The sequence below is a fragment of the Mixophyes fleayi genome, chromosome 10 (genome assembly GCF_038048845.1).
Source record: "Mixophyes fleayi isolate aMixFle1 chromosome 10, aMixFle1.hap1, whole genome shotgun sequence".
Lineage (NCBI taxonomy): Eukaryota > Metazoa > Chordata > Amphibia > Anura > Limnodynastidae > Mixophyes > Mixophyes fleayi.
Genome location: NC_134411.1, coordinates 46,858,950 through 46,877,804, shown reverse-complemented (window position 1 = coordinate 46,877,804; position 18,855 = coordinate 46,858,950). Strand labels below are relative to the sequence as shown.

General features: G+C 35.6%; 21 non-coding genes across 21 annotated transcripts; all 21 read left to right on the top strand.

Annotated features, from left to right (window-relative positions):
• Window positions 1-144: 144 nt before the first annotated feature.
• Window positions 145-226, top strand: TRNAS-CGA (transfer RNA serine (anticodon CGA)). Its single transcript has one exon. It is a non-coding gene; the product is annotated as a tRNA-Ser (tRNA).
• An 840-nt stretch (window positions 227-1,066) lies between these two features.
• Window positions 1,067-1,148, top strand: TRNAS-UGA (transfer RNA serine (anticodon UGA)). The gene has a single exon. It is a non-coding gene; the product is annotated as a tRNA-Ser (tRNA).
• An 841-nt stretch (window positions 1,149-1,989) lies between these two features.
• On the top strand, window positions 1,990-2,071 carry TRNAS-CGA (transfer RNA serine (anticodon CGA)). Its single transcript has one exon. It is a non-coding gene; the product is annotated as a tRNA-Ser (tRNA).
• An 841-nt stretch (window positions 2,072-2,912) lies between these two features.
• On the top strand, window positions 2,913-2,994 carry TRNAS-CGA (transfer RNA serine (anticodon CGA)). The gene has a single exon. It is a non-coding gene; the product is annotated as a tRNA-Ser (tRNA).
• An 841-nt stretch (window positions 2,995-3,835) lies between these two features.
• On the top strand, window positions 3,836-3,917 carry TRNAS-CGA (transfer RNA serine (anticodon CGA)). Its single transcript has one exon. It is a non-coding gene; the product is annotated as a tRNA-Ser (tRNA).
• An 841-nt stretch (window positions 3,918-4,758) lies between these two features.
• Window positions 4,759-4,840, top strand: TRNAS-UGA (transfer RNA serine (anticodon UGA)). The gene has a single exon. It is a non-coding gene; the product is annotated as a tRNA-Ser (tRNA).
• An 841-nt stretch (window positions 4,841-5,681) lies between these two features.
• Window positions 5,682-5,763, top strand: TRNAS-CGA (transfer RNA serine (anticodon CGA)). The gene has a single exon. It is a non-coding gene; the product is annotated as a tRNA-Ser (tRNA).
• An 841-nt stretch (window positions 5,764-6,604) lies between these two features.
• On the top strand, window positions 6,605-6,686 carry TRNAS-CGA (transfer RNA serine (anticodon CGA)). Its single transcript has one exon. It is a non-coding gene; the product is annotated as a tRNA-Ser (tRNA).
• Window positions 6,687-7,528: 842 nt separating this feature from the next.
• TRNAS-CGA (transfer RNA serine (anticodon CGA)) lies at window positions 7,529-7,610 on the top strand. Its single transcript has one exon. It is a non-coding gene; the product is annotated as a tRNA-Ser (tRNA).
• An 841-nt stretch (window positions 7,611-8,451) lies between these two features.
• On the top strand, window positions 8,452-8,533 carry TRNAS-UGA (transfer RNA serine (anticodon UGA)). The gene has a single exon. It is a non-coding gene; the product is annotated as a tRNA-Ser (tRNA).
• An 841-nt stretch (window positions 8,534-9,374) lies between these two features.
• TRNAS-CGA (transfer RNA serine (anticodon CGA)) lies at window positions 9,375-9,456 on the top strand. Its single transcript has one exon. It is a non-coding gene; the product is annotated as a tRNA-Ser (tRNA).
• An 841-nt stretch (window positions 9,457-10,297) lies between these two features.
• Window positions 10,298-10,379, top strand: TRNAS-UGA (transfer RNA serine (anticodon UGA)). The gene has a single exon. It is a non-coding gene; the product is annotated as a tRNA-Ser (tRNA).
• An 841-nt stretch (window positions 10,380-11,220) lies between these two features.
• TRNAS-CGA (transfer RNA serine (anticodon CGA)) lies at window positions 11,221-11,302 on the top strand. The gene has a single exon. It is a non-coding gene; the product is annotated as a tRNA-Ser (tRNA).
• An 841-nt stretch (window positions 11,303-12,143) lies between these two features.
• TRNAS-UGA (transfer RNA serine (anticodon UGA)) lies at window positions 12,144-12,225 on the top strand. The gene has a single exon. It is a non-coding gene; the product is annotated as a tRNA-Ser (tRNA).
• Window positions 12,226-13,066: 841 nt separating this feature from the next.
• On the top strand, window positions 13,067-13,148 carry TRNAS-CGA (transfer RNA serine (anticodon CGA)). Its single transcript has one exon. It is a non-coding gene; the product is annotated as a tRNA-Ser (tRNA).
• Window positions 13,149-13,989: 841 nt separating this feature from the next.
• On the top strand, window positions 13,990-14,071 carry TRNAS-CGA (transfer RNA serine (anticodon CGA)). Its single transcript has one exon. It is a non-coding gene; the product is annotated as a tRNA-Ser (tRNA).
• An 840-nt stretch (window positions 14,072-14,911) lies between these two features.
• Window positions 14,912-14,993, top strand: TRNAS-UGA (transfer RNA serine (anticodon UGA)). Its single transcript has one exon. It is a non-coding gene; the product is annotated as a tRNA-Ser (tRNA).
• An 841-nt stretch (window positions 14,994-15,834) lies between these two features.
• Window positions 15,835-15,916, top strand: TRNAS-UGA (transfer RNA serine (anticodon UGA)). Its single transcript has one exon. It is a non-coding gene; the product is annotated as a tRNA-Ser (tRNA).
• An 841-nt stretch (window positions 15,917-16,757) lies between these two features.
• TRNAS-CGA (transfer RNA serine (anticodon CGA)) lies at window positions 16,758-16,840 on the top strand. Its single transcript has one exon. It is a non-coding gene; the product is annotated as a tRNA-Ser (tRNA).
• Window positions 16,841-17,680: 840 nt separating this feature from the next.
• TRNAS-CGA (transfer RNA serine (anticodon CGA)) lies at window positions 17,681-17,763 on the top strand. Its single transcript has one exon. It is a non-coding gene; the product is annotated as a tRNA-Ser (tRNA).
• Window positions 17,764-18,603: 840 nt separating this feature from the next.
• TRNAS-UGA (transfer RNA serine (anticodon UGA)) lies at window positions 18,604-18,685 on the top strand. Its single transcript has one exon. It is a non-coding gene; the product is annotated as a tRNA-Ser (tRNA).
• The last annotated feature ends 170 nt before the right edge of the window (window positions 18,686-18,855 follow it).

Below are 18,855 nucleotides of genomic sequence, written 5' to 3'. Positions count from 1 at the left end.
TCCTTAAAGCTAAGCTAGCTACTAAATTGCCCTCCATTAATTCAGCAGCTGACAAAATTAAATTACATCAGAAGCAGTCTGCCAATCGTGAACCAGAAAAAAAATATTTTTGAACTCCAGCTTGTAACAACCAACAAAAAGGTTGTAGTTGTGGCCGAGTGGTTAAGGCGATGGACTCGAAATCCATTGGGGTGTCCCCGCGCAGGTTCAAATCCTGCCAGCTACGTGTTGCTTTTCAAGCTTACCCAAAACATGCACTGTATCTAAAAAAGGTGTTAAGGAAAGTATGTTATGTTTATGAATACAAATCACCAAGGCCACCTAGCCCAAATTGACCTGCAGAAAATTTAGTAATAAACTACTTATCAAAGAACAGAGGCTTTTTCCTGTGTTTTAAGAACAGTGCTTAAGAAAGATTATGTAGATTTCCTGGTGAAAAGTGCATGTTGATCCTTAGTATAATAATCATTTAATCATTTTCTGCGATCTAAGTTCAAATCCTCGCTGGGCCTTATGTGATAATTGCAAGAAACATAAAAAATAATTGAATCAATAATCAACATCAGCAAAAAGAAATGTACATCACTGAGACTATTCTAGTAACACAAACACGTTGTGAAATTCATTGAATTATAACATCCTTAATACAGTGAATTGCACCAACAATTGTGGAAGGCGGATAACAAACTTTACACCAGAAAACACCTACCAGTCACAATTGAATGAACAGTTTCAATGGTGATGATTCTGCATTGAGAGACCAAGGAAGATTGTAATTCATCTGTAATGACAGTCATTTGCTTACATGTCCATGAAAAGTGATAAAGAGAACATGGACACTTGTGGTGTCAAGGTGTAATGATTAAAACTATTGATTCTAAATCAAGTGATCAAAGACCAAATGCCTTAGAAGTCTATATTTTCCTTAAAGCTAAGCTAGCTACTAAATTGGCCTCCATTAATTCAGCAGCTGACAAAATTAAATTACATCAGAAGCAGTCTGCCAATCGTGAACCAGAAAAAAAATATTTTTGAACTCCAGCATGTAACAACCAATAAAAGGGTTGTAGTTGTGGCCGAGTGGTTAAGGCAATGGACTTGAAATCCATTGGGGTGTCCCCGCGCAGGTTCAAATCCTGCCAGCTACATGTTGCTTTTCAAGCTTACCCAAAACATGCAAAGTATCTAAAAAAAGGTGTTAAAGAAAGTATGTTATGTTTATGAATACAAATCACCAAGGCCACCTAGCCCAAATTGACCTGCAGAAAATTTAGTAATAAACTACTTATCAAAGAACAGAGGCTTTTTCCTGTGTTTTAAGAACAGTGCTTAAGAAAGATTATGTAGATTTCCTGGTGAAAAGTGCATGTTGATCCTTAGTATAATAATCATTTAATCATTTTCTGCGATCTAAGTTCAAATCCTCGCTGGGCCTTATGTGATAATTGCAAGAAACATAAAAAATAATTGAATCAATAATCAACATCAGCAAAAAGAAATGTACATCACTGAGACTATTCTAGTAACACAAACACGTTGTGAAATTCATTGAATTATAACATCCTTAATACAGTGAATTGCACCAACAATTGTGGAAGGCGGATAACAAACTTTACACCAGAAAACACCTATCAGTCACAATTGAATGAACAGTTTCAATGGTGATGATTCTGCATTGAGAGACCAAGGAAGATTGTAATTCATCTGTAATGACAGTCATTTGCTTACATGTCCATGAAAAGTGATATAGAGAACATGGACACTTGTGGTGTCAAGGTGTAATGATTAAAACTATTGATTCTAAATCAAGTGATCAAAGACCAAATGCCTTAGAAGTCTATATTTTCCTTAAAGCTAAGCTAGCTACTAAATTGCCCTCCATTAATTCAGCAGCTGACAAAATTAAATTACATCAGAAACAGTCTGCCAATCGTGAACCAGAAAAAAAATATTTTTGAACTCCAGCTTGTAACAACCAACAAAAAGGTTGTAGTTGTGGCCGAGTGGTTAAGGTGATGGACTCGAAATCCATTGGGGTGTCCCCGCGCAGGTTCAAATCCTGCCAGCTACGTGTTGCTTTTCAAGCTTACCCAAAACATGCAAAGTATCTAAAAAAAGGTGTTAAAGAAAGTATGTTATGTTTATGAATACAAATCACCAAGGCCACCTAGCCCAAATTGACCTGCAGAAAATTTAGTAATAAACTACTTATCAAAGAACAGAGGCTTTTTCCTGTGTTTTAAGAACAGTGCTTAAGAAAGATTATGTAGATTTCCTGGTGAAAAGTGCATGTTGATCCTTAGTATAATAATCATTTAATCATTTTCTGCGATCTAAGTTCAAATCCTCGCTGGGCCTTATGTGATAATTGCAAGAAACATAAAAAATAATTGAATCAATAATCAACATCAGCAAAAAGAAATGTACATCACTGAGACTATTCTAGTAACACAAACACGTTGTGAAATTCATTGAATTATAACATCCTTAATACAGTGAATTGCACCAACAATTGTGGAAGGCGGATAACAAACTTTACACCAGAAAACACCTATCAGTCACAATTGAATGAACAGTTTCAATGGTGATGATTCTGCATTGAGAGACCAAGGAAGATTGTAATTCATCTGTAATGACAGTCATTTGCTTACATGTCCATGAAAAGTGATATAGAGAACATGGACACTTGTGGTGTCAAGGTGTAATGATTAAAACTATTGATTCTAAATCAAGTGATCAAAGACCAAATGCCTTAGAAGTCTATATTTTCCTTAAAGCTAAGCTAGCTACTAAATTGCCCTCCATTAATTCAGCAGCTGACAAAATTAAATTACATCAGAAGCAGTCTGCCAATCGTGAACCAGAAAAAAAATATTTTTGAACTCCAGCTTGTAACAACCAACAAAAAGGTTGTAGTTGTGGCCGAGTGGTTAAGGTGATGGACTCGAAATCCATTGGGGTGTCCCCGCGCAGGTTCAAATCCTGCCAGCTACGTGTTGCTTTTCAAGCTTACCCAAAACATGCAAAGTATCTAAAAAAAGGTGTTAAAGAAAGTATGTTATGTTTATGAATACAAATCACCAAGGCCACCTAGCCCAAATTGACCTGCAGAAAATTTAGTAATAAACTACTTATCAAAGAACAGAGGCTTTTTCCTGTGTTTTAAGAACAGTGCTTAAGAAAGATTATGTAGATTTCCTGGTGAAAAGTGCATGTTGATCCTTAGTATAATAATCATTTAATCATTTTCTGCGATCTAAGTTCAAATCCTCGCTGGGCCTTATGTGATAATTGCAAGAAACATAAAAAATAATTGAATCAATAATCAACATCAGCAAAAAGAAATGTACATCACTGAGACTATTCTAGTAACACAAACACGTTGTGAAATTCATTGAATTATAACATCCTTAATACAGTGAATTGCACCAACAATTGTGGAAGGCGGATAACAAACTTTACACCAGAAAACACCTATCAGTCACAATTGAATGAACAGTTTCAATGGTGATGATTCTGCATTGAGAGACCAAGGAAGATTGTAATTCATCTGTAATGACAGTCATTTGCTTACATGTCCATGAAAAGTGATATAGAGAACATGGACACTTGTGGTGTCAAGGTGTAATGATTAAAACTATTGATTCTAAATCAAGTGATCAAAGACCAAATGCCTTAGAAGTCTATATTTTCCTTAAAGCTAAGCTAGCTACTAAATTGCCCTCCATTAATTCAGCAGCTGACAAAATTAAATTACATCAGAAGCAGTCTGCCAATCGTGAACCAGAAAAAAAATATTTTTGAACTCCAGCTTGTAACAACCAACAAAAAGGTTGTAGTTGTGGCCGAGTGGTTAAGGTGATGGACTCGAAATCCATTGGGGTGTCCCCGCGCAGGTTCAAATCCTGCCAGCTACGTGTTGCTTTTCAAGCTTACCCAAAACATGCAAAGTATCTAAAAAAAGGTGTTAAAGAAAGTATGTTATGTTTATGAATACAAATCACCAAAGCTACCTAGCCCAAATTGACCTGCAGACCATTTAGTAATAAGCTACTTATCAAAGAACATAGGCTTTTTCCTGCGTTTTAAGAACAGTGTTTAAGAAAGATTATGTAGTTTTCCTGGTGAAAAGTGCATGTTGATCCTTAGTATAATAATCATTTAATCATTTTCTGCGATCTAAGTTCAAATCCTCGCTGGGCCTTATGTGATAATTGCAAGAAACATAAAAAATAATTGAATCAAAAATCAACAACCGCAAAAAGAAATGTACATCACTGAGACTATTCTAGTAACACAAACCCATTGTGAAATTCATTGAATTATAACATCCTTAATACAGTGAATTGCACCAACAATTGTGGAAGGCGGATAACAAACTTTACACCAGAAAACACCTACCAGTCACAATTGAATGAACAGTTTCAATGGTGATGATTCTGCATTGAGAGACCAAGGAAGATTGTAATTCATCTGTAATGACAGTCATTTGCTTACATGTCCATGAAAAGTGATATAGAGAACATGGACACTTGTGGTGTCAAGGTGTAATGATTAAAACTATTGATTCTAAATCAAGTGATCAAAGACCAAATGCCTTAGAAGTCTATATTTTCCTTAAAGCTAAGCTAGCTACTAAATTGCCCTCCATTAATTCAGCAGCTGACAAAATTAAATTACATCAGAAGCAGTCTGCCAATCGTGAACCAGAAAAAAAATATTTTTGAACTCCAGCTTGTAACAACCAACAAAAAGGTTGTAGTTGTGGCCGAGTGGTTAAGGCGATGGACTTGAAATCCATTGGGGTGTCCCCACACAGGTTCAAATCCTGCCAGCTACATGTTGCTTTTCAAGCTTACCCAAAACATGCAAAGTATCTAAAAAAAGGTGTTAAAGAAAGTATGTTATGTTTATGAATACAAATCACCAAGGCCACCTAGCCCAAATTGACCTGCAGAAAATTTAGTAATAAACTACTTATCAAAGAACAGAGGCTTTTTCCTGTGTTTTAAGAACAGTGCTTAAGAAAGATTATGTAGATTTCCTGGTGAAAAGTGCATGTTGATCCTTAGTATAATAATCATTTAATCATTTTCTGCGATCTAAGTTCAAATCCTCGCTGGGCCTTATGTGATAATTGCAAGAAACATAAAAAATAATTGAATCAATAATCAACATCAGCAAAAAGAAATGTACATCACTGAGACTATTCTAGTAACACAAACACGTTGTGAAATTCATTGAATTATAACATCCTTAATACAGTGAATTGCACCAACAATTGTGGAAGGCGGATAACAAACTTTACACCAGAAAACACCTATCAGTCACAATTGAATGAACAGTTTCAATGGTGATGATTCTGCATTGAGAGACCAAGGAAGATTGTAATTCATCTGTAATGACAGTCATTTGCTTACATGTCCATGAAAAGTGATATAGAGAACATGGACACTTGTGGTGTCAAGGTGTAATGATTAAAACTATTGATTCTAAATCAAGTGATCAAAGACCAAATGCCTTAGAAGTCTATATTTTCCTTAAAGCTAAGCTAGCTACTAAATTGCCCTCCATTAATTCAGCAGCTGACAAAATTAAATTACATCAGAAGCAGTCTGCCAATCGTGAACCAGAAAAAAAATATTTTTGAACTCCAGCTTGTAACAACCAACAAAAAGGTTGTAGTTGTGGCCGAGTGGTTAAGGTGATGGACTCGAAATCCATTGGGGTGTCCCCGCGCAGGTTCAAATCCTGCCAGCTACGTGTTGCTTTTCAAGCTTACCCAAAACATGCAAAGTATCTAAAAAAAGGTGTTAAAGAAAGTATGTTATGTTTATGAATACAAATCACCAAGGCCACCTAGCCCAAATTGACCTGCAGAAAATTTAGTAATAAACTACTTATCAAAGAACAGAGGCTTTTTCCTGTGTTTTAAGAACAGTGCTTAAGAAAGATTATGTAGATTTCCTGGTGAAAAGTGCATGTTGATCCTTAGTATAATAATCATTTAATCATTTTCTGCGATCTAAGTTCAAATCCTCGCTGGGCCTTATGTGATAATTGCAAGAAACATAAAAAATAATTGAATCAATAATCAACATCAGCAAAAAGAAATGTACATCACTGAGACTATTCTAGTAACACAAACACGTTGTGAAATTCATTGAATTATAACATCCTTAATACAGTGAATTGCACCAACAATTGTGGAAGGCGGATAACAAACTTTACACCAGAAAACACCTATCAGTCACAATTGAATGAACAGTTTCAATGGTGATGATTCTGCATTGAGAGACCAAGGAAGATTGTAATTCATCTGTAATGACAGTCATTTGCTTACATGTCCATGAAAAGTGATATAGAGAACATGGACACTTGTGGTGTCAAGGTGTAATGATTAAAACTATTGATTCTAAATCAAGTGATCAAAGACCAAATGCCTTAGAAGTCTATATTTTCCTTAAAGCTAAGCTAGCTACTAAATTGCCCTCCATTAATTCAGCAGCTGACAAAATTAAATTACATCAGAAGCAGTCTGCCAATCGTGAACCAGAAAAAAAATATTTTTGAACTCCAGCTTGTAACAACCAACAAAAAGGTTGTAGTTGTGGCCGAGTGGTTAAGGTGATGGACTCGAAATCCATTGGGGTGTCCCCGCGCAGGTTCAAATCCTGCCAGCTACGTGTTGCTTTTCAAGCTTACCCAAAACATGCAAAGTATCTAAAAAAAAGGTGTTAAAGAAAGTATGTTATGTTTATGAATACAAATCACCAAAGCTACCTAGCCCAAATTGACCTGCAGACCATTTAGTAATAAGCTACTTATCAAAGAACATAGGCTTTTTCCTGCGTTTTAAGAACAGTGTTTAAGAAAGATTATGTAGTTTTCCTGGTGAAAAGTGCATGTTGATCCTTAGTATAATAATCATTTAATCATTTTCTGCGATCTAAGTTCAAATCCTCGCTGGGCCTTATGTGATAATTGCAAGAAACATAAAAAATAATTGAATCAAAAATCAACAACCGCAAAAAGAAATGTACATCACTGAGACTATTCTAGTAACACAAACCCATTGTGAAATTCATTGAATTATAACATCCTTAATACAGTGAATTGCACCAACAATTGTGGAAGGCGGATAACAAACTTTACACCAGAAAACACCTACCAGTCACAATTGAATGAACAGTTTCAATGGTGATGATTCTGCATTGAGAGACCAAGGAAGATTGTAATTCATCTGTAATGACAGTCATTTGCTTACATGTCCATGAAAAGTGATATAGAGAACATGGACACTTGTGGTGTCAAGGTGTAATGATTAAAACTATTGATTCTAAATCAAGTGATCAAAGACCAAATGCCTTAGAAGTCTATATTTTCCTTAAAGCTAAGCTAGCTACTAAATTGCCCTCCATTAATTCAGCAGCTGACAAAATTAAATTACATCAGAAGCAGTCTGCCAATCGTGAACCAGAAAAAAAATATTTTTGAACTCCAGCTTGTAACAACCAACAAAAAGGTTGTAGTTGTGGCCGAGTGGTTAAGGTGATGGACTCGAAATCCATTGGGGTGTCCCCGCGCAGGTTCAAATCCTGCCAGCTACGTGTTGCTTTTCAAGCTTACCCAAAACATGCAAAGTATCTAAAAAAAGGTGTTAAAGAAAGTATGTTATGTTTATGAATATAAATCACCAAGGCCACCTAGCCCAAATTGACCTGCAGAAAATTTAGTAATAAACTACTTATCAAAGAACAGAGGCTTTTTCCTGTGTTTTAAGAACAGTGCTTAAGAAAGATTATGTAGATTTCCTGGTGAAAAGTGCATGTTGATCCTTAGTATAATAATCATTTAATCATTTTCTGCGATCTAAGTTCAAATCCTCGCTGGGCCTTATGTGATAATTGCAAGAAACATAAAAAATAATTGAATCAAAAATCAACAACCGCAAAAAGAAATGTACATCACTGAGACTATTCTAGTAACACAAACCCATTGTGAAATTCATTGAATTATAACATCCTTAATACAGTGAATTGCACCAACAATTGTGGAAGGCGGATAACAAACTTTACACCAGAAAACACCTACCAGTCACAATTGAATGAACAGTTTCAATGGTGATGATTCTGCATTGAGAGACCAAGGAAGATTGTAATTCATCTGTAATGACAGTCATTTGCTTACATGTCCATGAAAAGTGATATAGAGAACATGGACACTTGTGGTGTCAAGGTGTAATGATTAAAACTATTGATTCTAAATCAAGTGATCAAAGACCAAATGCCTTAGAAGTCTATATTTTCCTTAAAGCTAAGCTAGCTACTAAATTGCCCTCCATTAATTCAGCAGCTGACAAAATTAAATTACATCAGAAGCAGTCTGCCAATCGTGAACCAGAAAAAAAATATTTTTGAACTCCAGCTTGTAACAACCAACAAAAAGGTTGTAGTTGTGGCCGAGTGGTTAAGGCGATGGACTTGAAATCCATTGGGGTGTCCCCACGCAGGTTCAAATCCTGCCAGCTACGTGTTGCTTTTCAAGCTTACCCAAAACATGCAAAGTATCTAAAAAAAGGTGTTAAAGAAAGTATGTTATGTTTATGAATACAAATCACCAAGGCCACCTAGCCCAAATTGACCTGCAGAAAATTTAGTAATAAACTACTTATCAAAGAACAGAGGCTTTTTCCTGTGTTTTAAGAACAGTGCTTAAGAAAGATTATGTAGATTTCCTGGTGAAAAGTGCATGTTGATCCTTAGTATAATAATCATTTAATCATTTTCTGCGATCTAAGTTCAAATCCTCGCTGGGCCTTATGTGATAATTGCAAGAAACATAAAAAATAATTGAATCAATAATCAACATCAGCAAAAAGAAATGTACATCACTGAGACTATTCTAGTAACACAAACACGTTGTGAAATTCATTGAATTATAACATCCTTAATACAGTGAATTGCACCAACAATTGTGGAAGGCGGATAACAAACTTTACACCAGAAAACACCTATCAGTCACAATTGAATGAACAGTTTCAATGGTGATGATTCTGCATTCAGAGACCAAGGAAGATTGTAATTCATCTGTAATGACAGTCATTTGCTTACATGTCCATGAAAAGTGATATAGAGAACCTGGACACTTGTGGTGTCAAGGTGTAATGATTAAAACTATTGATTCTAAATCAAGTGATCAAAGACCAAATGCCTTAGAAGTCTATATTTTCCTTAAAGCTAAGCTAGCTACTAAATTGGCCTCCATTAATTCAGCAGCTGACAAAATTAAATTACATCAGAAGCAGTCTGCCAATCGTGAACCAGAAAAAAAATATTTTTGAACTCCAGCTTGTAACAACCAACAAAAAGGTTGTAGTTGTGGCCGAGTGGTTAAGGTGATGGACTCGAAATCCATTGGGGTGTCCCCGCGCAGGTTCAAATCCTGCCAGCTACGTGTTGCTTTTCAAGCTTACCCAAAACATGCAAAGTATCTAAAAAAAGGTGTTAAAGAAAGTATGTTATGTTTATGAATATAAATCACCAAGGCCACCTAGCCCAAATTGACCTGCAGAAAATTTAGTAATAAACTACTTATCAAAGAACAGAGGCTTTTTCCTGTGTTTTAAGAACAGTGCTTAAGAAAGATTATGTAGATTTCCTGGTGAAAAGTGCATGTTGATCCTTAGTATAATAATCATTTAATCATTTTCTGCGATCTAAGTTCAAATCCTCGCTGGGCCTTATGTGATAATTGCAAGAAACATAAAAAATAATTGAATCAAAAATCAACAACCGCAAAAAGAAATGTACATCACTGAGACTATTCTAGTAACACAAACCCATTGTGAAATTCATTGAATTATAACATCCTTAATACAGTGAATTGCACCAACAATTGTGGAAGGCGGATAACAAACTTTACACCAGAAAACACCTACCAGTCACAATTGAATGAACAGTTTCAATGGTGATGATTCTGCATTGAGAGACCAAGGAAGATTGTAATTCATCTGTAATGACAGTCATTTGCTTACATGTCCATGAAAAGTGATATAGAGAACATGGACACTTGTGGTGTCAAGGTGTAATGATTAAAACTATTGATTCTAAATCAAGTGATCAAAGACCAAATGCCTTAGAAGTCTATATTTTCCTTAAAGCTAAGCTAGCTACTAAATTGCCCTCCATTAATTCAGCAGCTGACAAAATTAAATTACATCAGAAGCAGTCTGCCAATCGTGAACCAGAAAAAAAATATTTTTGAACTCCAGCTTGTAACAACCAACAAAAAGGTTGTAGTTGTGGCCGAGTGGTTAAGGCGATGGACTTGAAATCCATTGGGGTGTCCCCACGCAGGTTCAAATCCTGCCAGCTACGTGTTGCTTTTCAAGCTTACCCAAAACATGCAAAGTATCTAAAAAAAGGTGTTAAAGAAAGTATGTTATGTTTATGAATACAAATCACCAAGGCCACCTAGCCCAAATTGACCTGCAGAAAATTTAGTAATAAACTACTTATCAAAGAACAGAGGCTTTTTCCTGTGTTTTAAGAACAGTGCTTAAGAAAGATTATGTAGATTTCCTGGTGAAAAGTGCATGTTGATCCTTAGTATAATAATCATTTAATCATTTTCTGCGATCTAAGTTCAAATCCTCGCTGGGCCTTATGTGATAATTGCAAGAAACATAAAAAATAATTGAATCAATAATCAACATCAGCAAAAAGAAATGTACATCACTGAGACTATTCTAGTAACACAAACACGTTGTGAAATTCATTGAATTATAACATCCTTAATACAGTGAATTGCACCAACAATTGTGGAAGGCGGATAACAAACTTTACACCAGAAAACACCTATCAGTCACAATTGAATGAACAGTTTCAATGGTGATGATTCTGCATTGAGAGACCAAGGAAGATTGTAATTCATCTGTAATGACAGTCATTTGCTTACATGTCCATGAAAAGTGATATAGAGAACATGGACACTTGTGGTGTCAAGGTGTAATGATTAAAACTATTGATTCTAAATCAAGTGATCAAAGACCAAATGCCTTAGAAGTCTATATTTTCCTTAAAGCTAAGCTAGCTACTAAATTGCCCTCCATTAATTCAGCAGCTGACAAAATTAAATTACATCAGAAGCAGTCTGCCAATCGTGAACCAGAAAAAAAATATTTTTGAACTCCAGCTTGTAACAACCAACAAAAAGGTTGTAGTTGTGGCCGAGTGGTTAAGGCGATGGACTCGAAATCCATTGGGGTGTCCCCGCACAGGTTCAAATCCTGCCAGCTACGTGTTGCTTTTCAAGCTTACCCAAAACATGCACTGTATCTAAAAAAGGTGTTAAAGAAAGTATGTTATGTTTATGAATACAAATCACCAAGGCCACCTAGCCCAAATTGACCTGCAGAAAATTTAGTAATAAACTACTTATCAAAGAACATAGGCTTTTTCCTGCGTTTTAAGAACAGTGTTTCAGAAAGATTATGTAGATTTCCTGGTGAAAAGTGCATGTTGATCCTTAGTATAATAATCATTTAATCATTTTCTGCGATCTAAGTTCAAATCCTCGCTGGGCCTTATGTGATAATTGCAAGAAACATAAAAAATAATTGAATCAATAATCAACATCAGCAAAAAGAAATGTACATCACTGAGACTATTCTAGTAACACAAACACGTTGTGAAATTCATTGAATTATAACATCCTTAATACAGTGAATTGCACCAACAATTGTGGAAGGCGGATAACAAACTTTACACCAGAAAACACCTACCAGTCACAATTGAATGAACAGTTTCAATGGTGATGATTCTGCATTGAGAGACCAAGGAAGATTGTAATTCATCTGTAATGACAGTCATTTGCTTACATGTCCATGAAAAGTGATATAGAGAACATGGACACTTGTGGTGTCAAGGTGTAATGATTAAAACTATTGATTCTAAATCAAGTGATCAAAGACCAAATGCCTTAGAAGTCTATATTTTCCTAAAAAGTTAAGCTAGCTACTAAATTGCCCTCCATTAATTCAGCAGCTGACAAAATTAAATTACATCAGAAGCAGTCTGCCAATCGTGAACCAGAAAAAAAATATTTTTGAACTCCAGCTTGTAACAACCAACAAAAAGGTTGTAGTTGTGGCCGAGTGGTTAAGGCGATGGACTTGAAATCCATTGGGGTGTCCCCACGCAGGTTCAAATCCTGCCAGCTACGTGTTGCTTTTCAAGCTTACCCAAAACATGCAAAGTATCTAAAAAAAGGTGTTAAAGAAAGTATGTTATGTTTATGAATACAAATCACCAAAGCTACCTAGCCCAAATTGACCTGCAGACCATTTAGTAATAAACTACTTATCAAAGAACAGAGGCTTTTTCCTGCGTTTTAAGAACAGTGTTTAAGAAAGATTATGTAGTTTTCCTGGTGAAAAGTGCATGTTGATCCTTAGTATAATAATCATTTAATCATTCTCTGCGATCTAAGTTCAAATCCTCGCTGGGCCTTATGTGATAATTGCAAGAAACATAAAAAATAATTGAATCAATAATCAACATCAGCAAAAAGAAATGTACATCACTGAGACTATTCTAGTAACACAAACACGTTGTGAAATTCATTGAATTATAACATCCTTAATACAGTGAATTGCACCAACAATTGTGGAAGGCGGATAACAAACTTTACACCAGAAAACACCTACCAGTCACAATTGAATGAACAGTTTCAATGGTGATGATTCTGCATTGAGAGACCAAGGAAGATTGTAATTCATCTGTAATGACAGTCATTTGCTTACATGTCCATGAAAAGTGATATAGAGAACATGGACACTTGTGGTGTCAAGGTGTAATGATTAAAACTATTGATTCTAAATCAAGTGATCAAAGACCAAATGCCTTAGAAGTCTATATTTTCCTTAAAGCTAAGCTAGCTACTAAATTGCCCTCCATTAATTCAGCAGCTGACAAAATTAAATTACATCAGAAGCAGTCTGCCAATCGTGAACCAGAAAAAAAATATTTTTGAACTCCAGCTTGTAACAACCAACAAAAAGGTTGTAGTTGTGGCCGAGTGGTTAAGGCGATGGACTCGAAATCCATTGGGGTGTCCCCGCGCAGGTTCAAATCCTGCCAGCTACGTGTTGCTTTTCAAGCTTACCCAAAACATGCAAAGTATCTAAAAAAAGGTGTTAAAGAAAGTATGTTATGTTTATGAATACAAATCACCAAAGCTACCTAGCCCAAATTGACTTGCAGACCATTTAGTAATAAGCTACTTATCAAAGAACAGAGGCTTTTTCCTGCGTTTTAAGAACAGTGTTTAAGAAAGATTATGTAGTTTTCCTGGTGAAAAGTGCATGTTGATCCTTAGTATAATAATAATTTAGTCATTTTCTGCGATCTAAGTTCAAATCCTCGCTGGGCCTTATGTGATAATTGCAAGAAACATAAAAAATAATTGAATCAATAATCAACATCAGCAAAAAGAAATGTACATCACTGAGACTATTCTAGTAACACAAACACGTTGTGAAATTCATTGAATTATAACATCCTTAATACAGTGAATTGCACCAACAATTGTGGAAGGCGGATAACAAACTTTACACCAGAAAACACCTACCAGTCACAATTGAATGAACAGTTTCAATGGTGATGATTCTGCATTGAGAGACCAAGGAAGATTGTAATTCATCTGTAATGACAGTCATTTGCTTACATGTCCATGAAAAGTGATATAGAGAACATGGACACTTGTGGTGTCAAGGTGTAATGATTAAAACTATTGATTCTAAATCAAGTGATCAAAGACCAAATGCCTTAGAAGTCTATATTTTCCTTAAAGCTAAGCTAGCTACTAAATTGCCCTCCATTAATTCAGCAGCTGACAAAATTAAATTACATCAGAAGCAGTCTGCCAATCGTGAACCAGAAAAAAAATATTTTTGAACTCCAGCTTGTAACAACCAACAAAAAGGTTGTAGTTGTGGCTGAGTGGTTAAGGCGATGGACTCGAAATCCATTGGGGTGTCCCCGCACAGGTTCAAATCCTGCCAGCTACGTGTTGCTTTTCAAGCTTACCCAAAACATGCACTGTATCTAAAAAAGGTGTTAAAGAAAGTATGTTATGTTTATGAATACAAATCACCAAGGCCACCTAGCCCAAATTGACCTGCAGACCATTTAGTAATAAGCTACTTATCAAAGAACATAGGCTTTTTCCTGCGTTTTAAGAACAGTGTTTAAGAAAGATTATGTAGTTTTCCTGGTGAAAAGTGCATGTTGATCCTTAGTATAATAATTATTTAATCATTTTCTGCGATCTAAGTTCAAATCCTCGCTGGGCCTTATGTGATAATTGCAAGAAACATAAAAAATAATTGAATCAATAATCAACATCAGCAAAAAGAAATGTACATCACTGAGACTATTCTAGTAACACAAACACGTTGTGAAATTCATTGAATTATAACATCCTTAATACAGTGAATTGCACCAACAATTGTGGAAGGCGGATAACAAACTTTACACCAGAAAACACCTACCAGTCACAATTGAATGAACAGTTTCAATGGTGATGATTCTGCATTGAGAGACCAAGGAAGATTGCAATTCATCTGTAATGACAGTCATTTGCTTACATGTCCATGAAAAGTGATATAGAGAACATGGACACTTGTGGTGTCAAGGTGTAATGATTAAAACTATTGATTCTAAATCAAGTGATCAAAGACCAAATGCCTTAGAAGTCTATATTTTCCTTAAAGCTAAGCTAGCTACTAAATTGCCCTCCATTAATTCAGCAGCTGACAAAATTAAATTACATCAGAAGCAGTCTGCCAATCGTGAACCAGAAAAAAAATATTTTTGAACTCCAGCTTGTAACAACCAACAAAAAGGTTGTAGTTGTGGCCGAGTGGTTAAGGCAATGGACTTGAAATCCATTGGGGTGTCCCCACGCAGGTTCAAATCCTGCCAGCTACATGTTGCTTTTCAAGCTTACCCAAAACATGCAAAGTATCTAAAAAAAGGTGTTAAAGAAAGTATGTTATGTTTATGAATACAAATCACCAAAGCTACCTAGCCCAAATTGACCTGCAGACCATTTAGTAATAAGCTACTTATCAAAGAACAGAGGCTTTTTTCTGCGTTTTAAGAACAGTGTTTAAGAAAGATTATGTAGTTTTCCTGGTGAAAAGTGCATGTTGATCCTTAGTATAATAATCATTTAATCATTTTCTGCGATCTAAGTTCAAATCCTCGCTGGGCCTTATGTGATAATTGCAAGAAACATAAAAAATAATTGAATCAATAATCAACATCAGCAAAAAGAAATGTACATCACTGAGACTATTCTAGTAACACAAACACGTTGTGAAATTCATTGAATTATAACATCCTTAATACAGTGAATTGCACCAACAATTGTGGAAGGCGGATAACAAACTTTACACCAGAAAACACCTACCAGTCACAATTGAATGAACAGTTTCAATGGTGATGATTCTGCATTGAGAGACCAAGGAAGATTGTAATTCATCTGTAATGACAGTCATTTGCTTACATGTCCATGAAAAGTGATATAGAGAACATGGACACTTGTGGTGTCAAGGTGTAATGATTAAAACTATTGATTCTAAATCAAGTGATCAAAGACCAAATGCCTTAGAAGTCTATATTTTCCTTAAAGCTAAGCTAGCTACTAAATTGGCCACCATTAATTCAGCAGCTGACAAAATTAAATTACATCAGAAGCAGTCTGCCAATCGTGCACCAGAAAAAAAATATTTTTGAACTCCAGCTTGTAACAACCAACAAAAAGGTTGTAGTTGTGGCTGAGTGGTTAAGGCGATGGACTTGAAATCCATTGGGGTGTCCCCGCGCAGGTTCAAATCCTGCCAGCTACGTGTTGCTTTTCAAGCTTACCCAAAACATGCAAAGTATCTAAAAAAAGGTGTTAAAGAAAGTATGTTATGTTTATGAATACAAATCACCAAAGCTACCTAGCCCAAATTGACCTGCAGACCATTTAGTAATAAGCTACTTATCAAAGAACAGAGGCTTTTTCCTGCGTTTTAAGAACAGTGTTTAAGAAAGATTATGTAGTTTTCCTGGTGAAAAGTGCATGTTGATCCTTAGTATAATAATCATTTAATCATTTTCTGCGATCTAAGTTCAAATCCTCGCTGGGCCTTATGTGATAATTGCAAGAAACATAAAAAATAATTGAATCAAAAATCAACATCAGCAAAAAGAAATGTACATCACTGAGACTATTCTAGTAACACAAACACGTTGTGAAATTCATTGAATTATAACATCCTTAATACAGTGAATTGCACCAACAATTGTGGAAGGCGGATAACAAACTTTACACCAGAAAACACCTACCAGTCACAATTGAATGAACAGTTTCAATGGTGATGATTCTGCATTGAGAGACCAAGGAAGATTGTAATTCATCTGTAATGACAGTCATTTGCTTACATGTCCATGAAAAGTGATATAGAGAACATGGACACTTGTGGTGTCAAGGTGTAATGATTAAAACTATTGATTCTAAATCAAGTGATCAAAGACCAAATGCCTTAGAAGTCTATATTTTCCTTAAAGCTAAGCTAGCTACTAAATTGCCCTCCATTAATTCAGCAGCTGACAAAATTAAATTACATCAGAAGCAGTCTGCCAATCGTGAACCAGAAAAAAAATATTTTTGAACTCCAGCTTGTAACAACCAACAAAAAGGTTGTAGTTGTGGCCGAGTGGTTAAGGCGATGGACTCGAAATCCATTGGGGTGTCCCCCTCACAGGTTCAAATCCTGCCAGCTACATGTTGCTTTTCAAGCTTACCGAAAACATGCACTGTATCTAAAAAAGGTGTTAAAGAAAGTATGTTATGTTTATGAATACAAATCACCAAGGCCACCTAGCCCAAATTGACCTGCAGAAAATTTAGTAATAAACTACTTATCAAAGAACAGAGGCTTTTTCCTGCGTTTTAAGAACAGTGCTTAAGAAAGATTATGTAGATTTCCTGGTGAAAAGTGCATGTTGATCCTTAGTATAATAATCATTTAATCATTTTCTGCGATCTAAGTTCAAATCCTCGCTGGGCCTTATGTGATAATTGCAAGAAACATAAAAAATAATTGAATCAAAAATCAACATCAGCAAAAAGAAATGTACATCACTGAGACTATTCTAGTAATACAAACACGTTGTGAAATTCATTGAATTATAACATCCTTAATACAGTGAATTGCACCAACAATTGTGGAAGGCGGATAACAAACTTTACACCAGAAAACACCTACCAGTCACAATTGAATGAACAGTTTCAATGGTGATGATTCTGCATTGAGAGACCAAGGAAGATTGTAATTCATCTGTAATGACAGTCATTTGCTTACATGTCCATGAAAAGTGATATAGAGAACATGGACACTTGTGGTGTCAAGGTGTAATGATTAAAACTATTGATTCTAAATCAAGTGATCAAAGACCAAATGCCTTAGAAGTCTATATTTTCCTTAAAGCTAAGCTAGCTACTAAATTGGCCTCCATTAATTCAGCAGCTGACAAAATTAAATTACATCAGAAGCAGTCTGCCAATCGTGAACCAGAAAAAAAATATTTTTGAACTCCAGCTTGTAACAACCAACAAAAAGGTTGTAGTTGTGGCCGAGTGGTTAAGGCGATGGACTCGAAATCCATTGGGGTGTCCCCCTCACAGGTTCAAATCCTGCCAGCTACATGTTGCTTTTCAAGCTTACCCAAAACATGCACTGTATCTAAAAAAGGTGTTAAAGAAAGTATGTTATGTTTATGAATACAAATCACCAAGGCCACCTAGCCCAAATTGACCTGCAGAAAATTTAGTAATAAACTACTTATCAAAGAACAGAGGCTTTTTCCTGCGTTTTAAGAACAGTGCTTAAGAAAGATTATGTAGATTTCCTGGTGAAAAGTGCATGTTGATCCTTAGTATAATAATCATTTAATCATTTTCTGCGATCTAAGTTCAAATCCTCGCTGGGCCTTATGTGATAATTGCAAGAAACATAAAAAATAATTGAATCAAAAATCAACATCAGCAAAAAGAAATGTACATCACTGAGACTATTCTAGTAATACAAACACGTTGTGAAATTCATTGAATTATAACATCCTTAATACAGTGAATTGCACCAACAATTGTGGAAGGCGGATAACAAACTTTACACCAGAAAACACCTACCAGTCACAATTGAATGAACAGTTTCAATGGTGATGATTCTGCATTGAGAGACCAAGGAAGATTGTAATTCATCTGTAATGACAGTCATTTGCTTACATGTCCATGAAAAGTGATATAGAGAACATGGACACTTGTGGTGTCAAGGTGTAATGATTAAAACTATTGATTCTAAATCAAGTGATCAAAGACCAAATGCCTTAGAAGTCTATATTTTCCTTAAAGCTAAGCTAGCTACTAAATTGCCCTCCATTAATTCAGCAGCTGACAAAATTAAATTACATCAGAAGCAGACTGCCAATCGTGAACCAGAAAAAAAATATTTTTGAACTCCAGCTTGTAACAACCAACAAAAAGGTTGTAGTTGTGGCCGAGTGGTTAAGGTGATGGACTTGAAATCCATTGGGGTGTCCCCGCGCAGGTTCAAATCCTGCCAGCTATGTGTTGCTTTTCAAGCTTACCCAAAACATGCAAAGTATCTAAAAAAAGGTGTTAAAGAAAGTATGTTATGTTTATGAATACAAATCACCAAAGCTACCTAGCCCAAATTGACCTGCAGACCATTTAGTAATAAGCTACTTATCAAAGAACATAGGCTTTTTCCTGCGTTTT